At 43.5% G+C, this 12,608-nt stretch overlaps 1 protein-coding gene and 1 pseudogene across 5 annotated transcripts in view; one reads left to right on the forward strand and one right to left on the reverse strand.

Annotated features, from left to right (window-relative positions):
• The window catches only part of LOC149459499 (TIR domain-containing adapter molecule 1-like), a 34,082-nt gene extending 23,081 nt beyond the window's left edge, over positions 1–11,001 (reverse strand). Inside the window, exons 1-2 of one of the 5 annotated variants that reach the window (XM_089681020.1) lie at positions 10,744–11,001; positions 757–873 (exon numbers count right to left, since the gene is read on the reverse strand). The gene's annotated coding sequence lies outside the window, so the exon portion shown is untranslated. Of the gene's footprint in view, positions 1–756; positions 874–9,595; positions 9,613–10,685 lie in introns of those variants that run through there. The other 4 variants (XM_089681017.1, XM_089681019.1, XM_089681021.1 and 1 more) reach the window with 4 other exon arrangements.
• LOC149459500 (U2 spliceosomal RNA) lies at positions 3,618–3,733 on the forward strand (annotated as a pseudogene).
• Positions 11,002–12,608: the final 1,607 nt, after the last annotated feature.

Below are 12,608 nucleotides of genomic sequence, written 5' to 3' on the forward strand. Positions count from 1 at the left end.
GGGAAGGTCTTCTTTTATCTGCCATGTGGTGAAGGATTGTTTCCAGCTCTAGCACAAAGAGATCCCCTGAAAATGGAATGCAGCACAATTTGACCTTAGAAGCGGAGTTGCCTGGCCAAGTCTTCAGCCATAAGGCCCAGCAAGTGGAGTTGGTCAAAGAAGCAAACATAGCTGACGTGATGGGACTCTGCACAGGAATCAGCAATATACCCAACAGAATAAGAAAGAAATCCCAAATTTCTTCCTTAGGTGTTCCTGCGTCAGTATGGGCATCTAACAGTTTTAATCAATACTCTACGTTCTTGGCCACACAATTAGTGGCCAGGGCTGGCTTGAGGTTAAACAAGTTTGATTGTCAGGATCTTTTAAGAAGGGGAACCATCCTTTTAACCATAGCATCTTTCAGCATGCCCATATTTTTTAAGGCTAGGCCAATGTTCACCTGGGAAAAAAGCCACATCTAATTTAGGAATTTTATTCCATTATAAAGCTATATCTTCATCAAAAGAGGATCTCGTTTTATGAGATTTAATGAAGAAAGGTTTTCTCTCAGGATCCTGACATTCTCTTGATGTAGTCTGCGGGTAGATTATACACAAGAAAACAATTCCTCTTTTCTCATTGAGACCTTGGTACAAACAGTCATGGGAAGACAATTGTTTCTTCTGAATCTTCAAGCACAAATAGCCCTGAGAAGCTCATCCATCTCCTCCAGAGACAATTTATATTTGGAGGCACTCTTGTCTTCATTCTCACCCTCCTCCTTCACTCGTCCAGTTAGGTGAAAATTCCTCCTCCATAGACCCCCTCTGCTACCCTGGAGACAGCGGCAGAAAGCTGGGCCATAGGCGATAAACCATGAACACAAGACATCTGGAGGGACAAATACATTAGGTAACACCATTCTACCAAAAGGATAAGTTCACCTTTTACTAAAAAAATAATAAATGCATTTTTTTTGCAGGTAAAAAAAATTGGCATTTATAATTATTTGTTGTAGGAGCCTGTAAACAATTGCACAAGCATTCAGCAGATCGTTGGTGCCATGCAGGTCTCCTAGAGATCTGTCAGTATATCTGCTTGCCCGTACGGGATGTACGAGTAAGCAGATATACTGACAGGAAGAATCAATGAACTACCACAGCGCTCCACAGCATCATGGTAGTTCATTGAGGACTACAAGCTGACAGCCACTAAGGCTATTGTGACTTGTAGTTTCTCATTCACAGAGCACTTTGAATGCGTGACGCAGCTACATTTTAACAGCCAGTGGGAGGAGAAGATCCCCCACTAGCTTTCAAAGCAGGGGAGTTGGAGCTGGTCCGTCCATAACATATTCAGGGATGTTGGATTCCTATCACCCAACGTCCCGGACATGTAGTTCCGAGCGCCAGGCAGGTAGTTTCTTTCCTCCGTTAGCCCTGCTGCGGGCAAGCAGCAGGGCTCACCTGTCAGGTAAATCAATCGGCGGCAGCGCAACAGTGCCAGCCTCTCTGCGCTCCCGACATGAGGTCTCCCGGGCTCCACTCGCCCATCTGCGGGCCTGGCTCGCCGTCGGCTAGAGGGAAGGGAGAAGAGCAGACAAGTCCGCTCCCCTCCCCTTCTTGTGCTGACACGGAAGTGACGTTGTGATGCGACTTCCAGGTCCCCATTGAGAGACTGTAATGCAATCCCCAGATTGTAAGAGCGCTCCCCAGTGGAGCAGAGGGGAAACATCCAGGGTCTTTTAGTCCTTGGATCTCTCAGAGAACCTGTCACCAAAAATCATCACATTGGGGACTTTGTGATGTGATGAAAAAAAAAAAAAAACAGTAAAAAAACCAAGAAATTTAAAAAAAAGTTACACCCAATCACATACCATTCCCCCCCCAAAAAAAAAATATTGAGGCTTTCACCCCCACATATATGCACGTACAAACATAAAAGCACACGCTGGGGCGCCTACGCATGAAACAGTAGATTGCAATACATGTTACATATCGCCATGCATGCCAGAATGAGAGCAATAATTCTAGCACCAGACCTAATATGCATCGCCAGACTGGTGACCTATAAGGAGCTTTAAAAGTGTCGACCTATAGAAATTATAGGGTACTGAAGTTCATCGCCATTTCATGAGCACGCACAAATTTAAGGTTTGACAAGTTGGATATCTATTTACTCACTGCAATCTCACCTTATATATTTTACAAAAAAAAAAAAAACGGCAATTTATTGCTGTTTTGTGCCCTAAAATTAACTCACTTGTATTTTTTACTGAAATGTTGTGGTAATATGCGGCATAAAAATTTGGAACTACCACTATTTAATTCGCTAGGGTTTCTGCTTTCAGAAAATATATGTTTGAGGGTTTTATGTAAACTTCAGGCTTAAAATGTTTTTTAAAAGTGCAAAAAACAGCTTTGACAGGGATAAAGTATAAGCCCTGACCCACCCTTTCCTGATGAGCAGCCAGTCAGTGTTCATTACACTGCAAGGTCTCTCTCCTCCTTGCTAGTCCCCGTGTGCAGTGCTGGAGACAGGCAGGGAAGGGAGGAGATAAACAGAGCAATGTTAAAAATATTCAATGTTTAAGTCACCATAAAGCCTCTTGTTTTTAAAAGCCCCAGACATTCCTAAAATCACCTCCGATTTAAATACGGATCTGGACAAGTAGATTGTCATGAGGGATAAGTAGATTGGGGCCCAGATTTAGCCCCTGGACAAGTAGTTTTTTCAAAAATTTCCACACCCCTGATATTACATGTTATACCCTGAACATGGGTGTAACATGTTATGAAAAGGTGCACTTATCCTTTACCAGAATAAACAAGACTATTACAAACTGCACAAAACTCTATAACAAGAAAGGAAATGCAGCTTTGACATAGGCGTTTCTTCTGCATATCTCCCAGCCTCACTTCGTATGAAGCACACGGTTGCCAGGGGCTTTGGTCTGTACAGGAAGAAAAAAACAATAGACCAGCCTTAACAAAATGGAGCACTATTAAAGCCACCCCACAGTGCACCACCACAAACCTCCCAGTGCTAAAAAGACACATTCAGCATTCTACTGCCGAGACAAGCCTCAGACAACTTGAGGGAAAAATCAGACTGCATATGACTGGAATGGTACAAACTGACTGGCATACAGCAAATGTGGTGCCAATTTACAGAAAACGATCGAGAGGTATTTGAGGGAATGGAAAGGGACTATAAACAGAAATTTGTCTGTGAAAGGTATCATAAATGACAAAGGTTTATAAATGACCATTCTTGGCAGACCAACCTGTTATTGTTACATAGTTGGTAAGTTTGAATAAAGACACCAATCCATCCAGTTCAACCAGTGTTCACTAAGAAACTTCTAAAAGTTTTTGAATTCATCTACATTCCCTGCTGACACAACCAACTATGGAAGGGAGTTCCACATCTTTACTACTCTAATGATAAAGAACCCCTTATGCAGTTTGAGATTAAACTTTTTCTTGTACAACTTCGTTGTGTGGCCTCATATGTTTTTTTAAAGACCTTAGGTTAATTAGTTTCCTCCCAATGCAGGCGTCAACATTCAAGGTTGTGTATATAGCCTCTTTCCCAGGGACAGCAAGTTTAATATTTGTAGTTGTTATTTATATATCGCTTCTCGGCCTTTTGGCTAAGATCAAGTGTAGTATCTGTTCTTATCAGTGTCCAGTGGGGGTGCTCACGGTCATTCTAGCTTTGCAGGGATGACTGTTGTATAGTACCCTCACTGGTATGATGGGGGTCTGGAAGGCTAGTACCGGGGGGACAGAAACCGGGATGCCCACACGTAGCTGGGACCTGGGAGTAATTCCCCCGAGGAGACCGGAAGGACCCAGTACCTCCTGATTTGAATGGATCTACCTTGTCTGGCCAGGGGTCGGGAAGGCAGCGAGTCCGCAAACCAGTGCCCCCCGAGTAGTCGCCTCAGGGGTGCCACTAGTAACACCTGGGTGTGGGACCCCACTGTGTGACGATGGCACATGGTCACTGTGTTTTCAACTTTTTCTGCACAGCGCTCTTAGGACCAGGCCTTATGGCTAGGATCAGGGCAATTTTTGCTACAGGCCTCAGGGCCTGGTTTGTGCACAAATTGGCACGACCACTGTTTTATTTTCTATTTATTTAATTTAACACCTCCCACGTCTTATCACTTTTTTCTTTATTTATGTGTGTGTTTTCACAGGATGGAGGGTGTGGGTCCTCGGGCCTACCCTGAAGTCTAGGGGGAGGATGTGTGGCCTTTTGGTTCCTTCCACCCCTGTCCCTAGGGGGTTTTCTCTCCGGGAGAGCCCCCTGACCAAGTACTGGGTGTCTGGCTTTGGCTGGACACAAGGAACGGTGGTCCACCAGGCCTTTTGGCCAGGAGGACCAAATGGGAACCTTGTCCCGTCAGGAGCTTCATGCCCCGGGGGATCAGGGTAGTGGTCCTGCCCCTTTAGGGGTAGGACACAGCACACTCCTAAGTGCACTTTTTCGTGTGGTGTTTTGCACTTGCACTTTTTTTGTGATTCACTTACGGGTTTTTCGTTATAGTTGCACGTTTGCGGACTTTAAAGAACAAATAAAAAAGTTGTTATTTATAAATTAGGTCCTCCAGCCCCCTAATTGGCTTTGCTGTCCTTCTCTAAACTCTTGTTGGGGCCCGCATCTGAACTGAGGACCTCTGCTGTGTCTGGCAGTAACTCTTCTTGCCGAGGCACCTTAGATGCTGCACAGCTCCCTGTCTGATCCATTAGACAATCGTGCCTTGCTTCTTGTGAATCTTGAATGCTTTGCTCCTCCCATGAACTTCCTATTTAAGCCATGCCTTTGCACTTCCTTCCTGTTTGAGATATTGACTAGAGAGAGCACGATAATCTGACACTCTTATCTCTCTGCTGCCATTCGTATCTTCGTTACCACTCATTACAAAACTTTGGCTTGTTCTTCGACTATGCTTCTGCTTGATCCCAACCTGCAACCACTTGCTAATGACTTTTGGCTTGTTTACTGACTATTGATCCCTACCTGCTATATCTGCTTCTGGACCCTGGTTTGCTCACCTCCTGGTGTGGCAATCCTCAAGATCATGACTTGGTACTAATACACAGCAAAACGCATCTTCACAATCAGGAGCTCGGATGAATACCAGTTAGTGTTCAGACCCCGCACCTTAGGTGAGCTTGCGTCCTCCACCAGGGTGACCTGCATGTGCAACTATCCAGCTGGTCAGTGCCTCTCTACTGCTATACTTACTGGTCTCCGAGCCTGACCATGATAACTCTCCAGTTCAAAAATATCCTTGCTGAGGATTGATGACCAGAACTGGACAGCATATTCAAGATGTGGCCGAACCAAAGTTATGCAAAGTGGTACAAATATAGTTTTATCTCGAGCAAATACCCTTTTTAACCACTGGCCATTGGGGACAAATTTGACATTTCTCACTTACTCATGTTAAAATCTGCATTTTTTTGCTCTAAAATTACTTAGAACCTCCAAAAAAAGTTTTTATTTTAAAGCAGAGGCCATGGAAAATAAAATGTTGTTTATGTGACGCAATAGTTGAGATTTACTAAAACTGGAACATGCAAAATCAGGTTTTATTGTCAAAGCTTAATTGGGCAAGCTGAAGTTAGAAGCTGATTTGCTACCATGCACAGCTGCACCAGATTCTGAGTGCTTCAGCTTTAGTAAATCCCCTCCAATATGTGCAAGCCATTTATCAAACACAAGTTTTCTGAAAAAGATACAATTAAATGTATTTTAGTGCATACAAAAACAATATAATAAAATTTTTTTGGTAAAATATGAAAGATGTTGTGCCCTCTATATGTACTGTTTACCGCTATCCTAAAAAATGAAAGTACAAGAAAATCCCAAATTTTGGGATGTCCCCAGCATAGTAAGGGTCCAAGCACACTGGGCTTAAAAAAACGCTGCTTCTACGGGAGTTTTGCATTTTGTCCATAGATGCAGTTCAATTTTATTCTATGTGTGTGAACATTAGGAGATTTAGGTGGTATATTTAAGCTCCATGTTTAGAGGCAGAAAAAAACCCTTCTTATTTGCATTTTTGAGAGAAGCTTTCTGGGAGAAAAAAAAAAAAAAAAACGCTAAACGCTCCTAGTGCCTTAACAAAAACGCTCTATATAAGCTGGGTTTTTTTGCCAAAAAAAAATGGTGTTTTTTTTAAGCCTACTGTGCATGGACACAAATAGCGGACACTAGTTCTTGTGACCAGGGATTACCTCACTTCGGAGGGATTTCCTCTCAGTTCCTGTTTTGACAATGGAACATGAAGTGAAATCTTCCCAATGAGACACTGATAGCAACAAAAACCTGCCAGGGGATATACCTTTCCCCTACTCCAGGGGTGCTTAACCCTTTAAAAACAAGGGCCACTTGAGTGATTTGGAAACTGGTCGCAGGCCCCATTGAGCTATGGGTTTTACCACCCCCAAACCGTTTGATCGTGATCTGGGCTTGCCTACCCGCCATCCCAGAGCTTGGGCATGTGCTTCCCTGGCTTGAGGTATCATCTGTTGCATCATTTGTTGCTAAGTTTTTCAGATTTTCTATCAGATTTTTTAAAAATGATTATTCATTTATTTTTTTGTTAGGGTAAGAGGTTAGAGTTAGAATTAGGGGTTGGGGTTAAGTTTAGGATTAGGGGTAGGGGTTAGTATTTATTGTCTTATTTATTATTTTTGTTAGGGTAATAATAATAATAATAATAAATAAAAAAATAAATGTAAAATGAATAAAAATAATAAAGGTTAAATACAATAAATGAATAAATAATAATTACCCTCTAACCTTAACTTCCTAACCCAAAAAAAAAAAAAAAAAAAAAAATTAATAAAATAATAAACCCTAACTATAAAATTATTATTAATAATAAATTTTTTGTTCAGGTTTGGGTTTTTATGTAGTATTAATAATAAATTTAATTTTTTTTATAGGGTTAGGGGGTTAAGGTTAGGGCTTATTATATTTATTTACAATGAATTGTATTTATTTATTTTACATTTATTTGTTCATATTCAGGGGTGTGGAAATTTTTTACAAAACAACTTGTCCAGGGACTAAATCTGGGTCCCAATCTACCTGTCCTGCATGACAATCTACTTTCCAGATAAAAAAAAAAAATCTTAACCAAAATTTTAACCAAAACCGTATTTAAATCTGGAGGTGCTGTTAGGAATGTGTGGGACTTTTAAAATCAAAAGGGGCTCTATGGCAACTTATACAGTGCAATGTTAAAAAAAAATTAAATGTTTATCTCCTCCTCCCCTCCCTGCCTGTCTTCAGCACTGCAACCGAGGACTAGCAGGGAGGAGAGACACCTTGCAGTGTAAGCAGCACCTATTGGGTGCTCGTCAGGAAAAAGGGAGTGTCAGGCTTAGCCTTTATCCCTTTTGCTGCCAGAGCCATATTTGCACACATTTAAAAATTCATTTTAGGCTTGAAGATTATAGAAAACCCCCAAATATTATATATTTTCTGAAGGCAAAGACCCTACAGAATAAAATAGTGGTAGTTTCAATTTTTTATGTCAGACGATATTACCACAAAGATCTAGGAAATGCAAAATTTCAGTAAAAAGTACACTGAAATTAATTTTAGGGTACAAAAAAAAAAAATACCCTATTTTTTTGGTAAGATATAAAAGATGAGGTTGCACCAGTAAATAGATATCTAACATGTCAAAACGTATATTTGCGTGCACTCGTGAAATGGCGAGTTCTTATATTTTCTTTTAAAACCCCTTAAAGGTTATCAGTATAGTGTTATGGAAGAGGTCTTAGTAGGTGCTAAAATTATTGCTCTCATTCTGGCGTGCGCGGCGATATGTAACATGTGTATCGCAATCAACGCTTTCATGCGTAGGCGCCACACGCGTGCTTTTACTTTTGTACATGCATATATGTGCAGGGAGGTCTAAATTTTATTTTTGAAGGGATGTTATGTGCTTGGGTGCACTTTTTCATTTTTTTTTTTCCCATCACAGAGGACAAAAAGTCCCCTATGTGATGATTTTTTGTGACAGGTTCTCTTTATTGAGACATCAAGGGTCTAACAGACCCTGCATGTCTACTCTGTGCTCCCCTGAATGTTGCATTACATCACATCACACTGCATTACATTCTTTCCTGTCTGTGAACAGGGACCTGGAAGGGATGTCATAACGTCACCTCCAGGTCAGGAAAAGAAGGGGATAGGAGCAGGAGTGTTCGCTCTCCTCCCTCCCCTCTAGCAGCCGGCGCATACTGAACCAGTCCCAGACTCGCAGATGGGCTAGCAGAGCCCGGGAGACTTAGCGAGTGGGGAGAGGTTCACATGCAAGGGGGGTGGGGTAGGCTGGCACTGACTGTGATGGACTGTGTAAAAGCAATTGGGCGGCAGTGCAGCAACCCAAATGCTTTCACCTGACAGGTAAGCCCTGCTGCAGGGCTAAAGGTTGAAAAAAAGCTACCTGACCGATGCCCAGAACTACATGTCCTGGGTGTTGGGCGATACAAAGTCAACATCTCTGATTACCATTTTTTTTTTTTTTTACAAATGTTCATTTGAACACAAAAAACGCGTAATTTCTATGGGGATAAAAACGTGGCCAAAACACACAAATCTGCCCAATTTGAGCTACAACAAAAGCTGCAGAACTTATTTGAGCTTCAGGCATTTGGCTTCAGGCAACTTGGAAGTGGAGATGTGAACCATCTCCACTGAGAATAAATAATTTTGGTCCTCAAGAGTTTTGAAACTTCGAGCTACAAAACGCTCAGGTGTGAATGGGGCCTTAGGAGAACAAGTGTAATTTGCTTAACTAACAGTGTCAATCCCTGTGAGTATAAACCAAAATGTTCAATATATGTTTTTTTATCAATATAAGTCCATACATCCTATTAAATCTTCATATAGTCCCTCAGTACTTGGTGCTCCTTCAATTCTTTACCTGTGTACAGCAAACCAATTCATCCTCTTCTATTCAAAGGAACCTCAAAATAAATAAACTCAGCATTACTGCATTATCCTTAAATGCAAGTATAAGTGTGTGTGAATCACAATTCATATCCCCGTGATCACTTTTATAAATACCTCCCCTAACCAAATCTAGTGAATAGCTTAATGCTCCACACTCCTCATACACAGTATGTGCCACGCCACACTATAAATAGTGACCATACAATGCAATCAGGTGTGCCTCCTGTCAATCCATGTACCTTACTGAATCAACAAGTGCTGTAGGCTAAATAAATCAAATAAAGTGCTCCAGGATTCTGCTGCCACTACAAGGTCACCTATTACTCCTGTAATGTGAACTCGTGCCATGCCAAACTTTAAAAGTGGTCAATATCCTCCATGGTCTAAATATTAAGGCACCTGTTAACCTACATACCTTACCAGAAGACAGGTAATGCAAGCTTGACTCAGACCCAATAATAGCTCCAGGATCTTGCAACCAGTACTCCAAATCAGTGATGAGAATACCCAGAAAGTACAATATCATCGATCAAAACCTTCTTAAAAGTATTGTGAAACTTTATTAAAAGTGCTTACATCAATGCAGACTATATGCAGCTTTAAAATCAGGTTAATAGCTCACCATCTCCTTACGGCAGTCCAGACCTCATCCAAGATGGCCACCGCAATACTTCCGGCAAGGTCTGATGTCACTACCTGACACGCTAACGTGACCTCAGGCGTTACAGGAAGTATCGCGGTGGCCATCTTGGATGAGGTCCAATCTTTGCTGTACACAGAGAATTGAAGGAACACCAAGTACTGGGGGACTATATGAAGATTTAATAGGGTGTATGGACTTCTATAGATAAAAAACATATATTGAACACGGGGATGGACACTGTTATATGTAGGGTGACTGGATACTGTGTATATTGTTGACGTCAAGGGTGGAAGGATATACTATAGGGTCAGAGGGAATCATTGTGTAGGTGGGGGTGGTTGATTATATATAATTTGCATAACTGTTCCTCTTAGTTGAGGTGCTCTCTATTCATTTTATGAATTAATTAACCTGATTAATTTTGTTGCTCTATGCTGAGCTATTTCTAAAGTCTGGTATACAGTCACATTTTTTTTTTTCGTTCAACTCAAAAAAAATAAATAAATAAAAAACTGAGGAGCTCAACAATGCAATTTTAGTGCAGCGACCTCCCCGCTGAGCTATTGTGTTCTGGCAAGGGGCCCGGCATCCCGTCAGCCTACACAGGGGCTGAATGTCAGCCATCTACTGTACTGGCTGATTTGGGACGATTTTTGACCCATGTGTGCTGGGCTTAATTCGAAAACATGCTTTCTACTGACAGATGACCAAAGCTGCATTGTGTGCTCGAGAGGAGTCCGAGCCTCAAGGTACACAAACCTGTCGGCCACATCAACATTTGTCATGCATAGCAGTGAACAAGGCTAGGCCTTGTTCAAAAAAAAAAAAAAAAAAGATCTGAGGTGCGTTGTTAAGCACACAGGGCATTTGTGGGATATCTGTGATAAGCACACACAACGCGTATTATATATAGGCACCATTGTTCAGCGTCAGGATTGTGAGCAAGGCCTTATCCTCCAATGATTATGTACATTGTCCTTCCTTGTCAATATCAGGGCTGTGTCAGCACATACTGGGAGCTGTGGTTATCGGTGTCCTAGCACACGTATCAGACAATGACTAGACGGACCTTACCAGTGTGGCCAGCTCTGGTGACAGACCACTTTTCTGAAGGCTTCCAGACTTACTTTCAGCATACAAGACGGTGAAATCCTTGGACAGACGAGGAAGTAGAACTACAAATGGACGTTTGGCCTCCTGTGCGTCCTATTTCAGTACGTCCTTCTATCCCGCGCCTTACTAACTACAGCCCAGCGTTCTGTGCTCGCCGCTCATTACATTGTGCCAGCCGTTTCACTTCACTATTTAAGAAACAAAACTTCGCTAACAACTCTTCCAGAGTCTTCCAGCTACTAAAATAACCCAGAAGTGATGTCAGACGGGAACATCAAGTGGGCGGGGCATACACCGGCAATAGGTAGATTTCACTGTGCCATAGGCGCGTGCAGTGACCGGGGAGAGCAGGGAGGGGGCGCTGTTTGCCATGGGGACGTAGTGTCAGGGTTACAGGATGACATGGGGTGGGGTAGAGGTTAACAGGGTGTCACTGAGGGATGTGAGAGCTGGGTGGTAGGCAGTGCAGTGTAAATGCCATGGGTTTACAGGAGTGATACATGGGAAGGGGTATATGGGGGTGAGGGTGTTGGGTGACACAGCGTGCAGGGTATAGATAACAGCAGGTTGCCATGGGGACGCAGGGTAAGGAAGCTGAGTGACGGGGTGCAGTTTTTTTTCTGCAACAGTAGAGCTGCACACTTTTTTTGCAGTGAGTCCTTGCAAGTGCACGCTTTTTGCACATTTCTGCTATTCTTTACACATTTCCAGAAGGTAAAGGACTACATACTGACATATTTGTGCAGGATAAGGCAGCTGGGGAACGGGTGCAGTGCATGGGTGTCACAGGAAGTGCAGTGTAAGGGTTGCAGGGTGACATGGGGTGCGGGATCTACGTCACAGGGAGTGCAGTGTAAGGGTTGCAGGGTGACATGGGGTGCGGGATCTACGTCACAGGGAGTGCAGTGTAAGGGTTGCAGGGTGACATGGGGGTGCGGGATCTACGTCACAGGAAGTGCAGTGTAAGGGTTGCAGGGTGACATGGGTTGGCGGGATCTACGTCACAGGGAGTGCAGTGTAAGCGTTGCAGGGTGACATGGGGGTGCGGGATCTACGTCACAGGGAGTGCAGTGTAAGGGTTGCAGGGTGACATGGGGGTGCGGGATCTACGTCACAGGAAGTGCAATGTAAGGGTTGCAGGGTGACATGGGTTGGCGGGATCTACGTCACAGGGAGTGCAGTGTAAGCGTTGCAGGGTGACATGGGGGTGCGGGATCTACGTCACAGGAAGTGCAGTGTAAGCGTTGCAGGGTGACATGGGGGTGCAGGATCTACGTCACAGGAAGTACAGTGTAAGGGTTGCAGAGTAGAATGTATGTGCGGGATCTACGTGACAGGAAGTGCAGTGTAAGGGTTGCAGGGTGACATGGGGGTGCAGGATCTACGTCACAGGAAGTGCAGTGTAAGGGTTGCAGGGTGACATGGGGTGCGGGATCTACGTCACAGGAAGTACAGTGTAAGGGTTGAGGGGTGGTATGGGGGTGCAGGATCTACGTCACAGGAAGTACAGTGTAAGGGTTGCAGGGTGACATGGGGGTGCAGGATCTACGTCACAAGAAGTACAGTGTAAGGGTTGTAGAGTGGAATGTATGTGCGGCATCTACATCAGAGGAAGTACAGTGTAAGGGTTGCAGGGTGACATGGGGTGCGGGATCTACGTCACAGGAAGTACAGTGTAAGGGTTGAAGGGTGGTATGGTGGTGCGGGATCTACGTCACAGGAAGTACAGAGTAAGGGTTGCAGGGTGACATGGGGGTGCAGGATCTACGTCACAGGAAGTGCAGTGTAAGGGTTGCAGGGTGACATGGGGTGCGGGATCTGCGTCACAGGAAGTACAGTGTAAGGGTTGAGGGGTGGTATGGGGGTGCAGGATCTACGT

Source organism: Staurois parvus, unplaced genomic scaffold (genome assembly GCF_062004578.1).
Source record: "Staurois parvus isolate SC_StPar_1 unplaced genomic scaffold, SC_StPar_1.0 ptg000256l, whole genome shotgun sequence".
In the NCBI taxonomy this organism is placed as follows: domain Eukaryota; kingdom Metazoa; phylum Chordata; class Amphibia; order Anura; family Ranidae; genus Staurois; species Staurois parvus.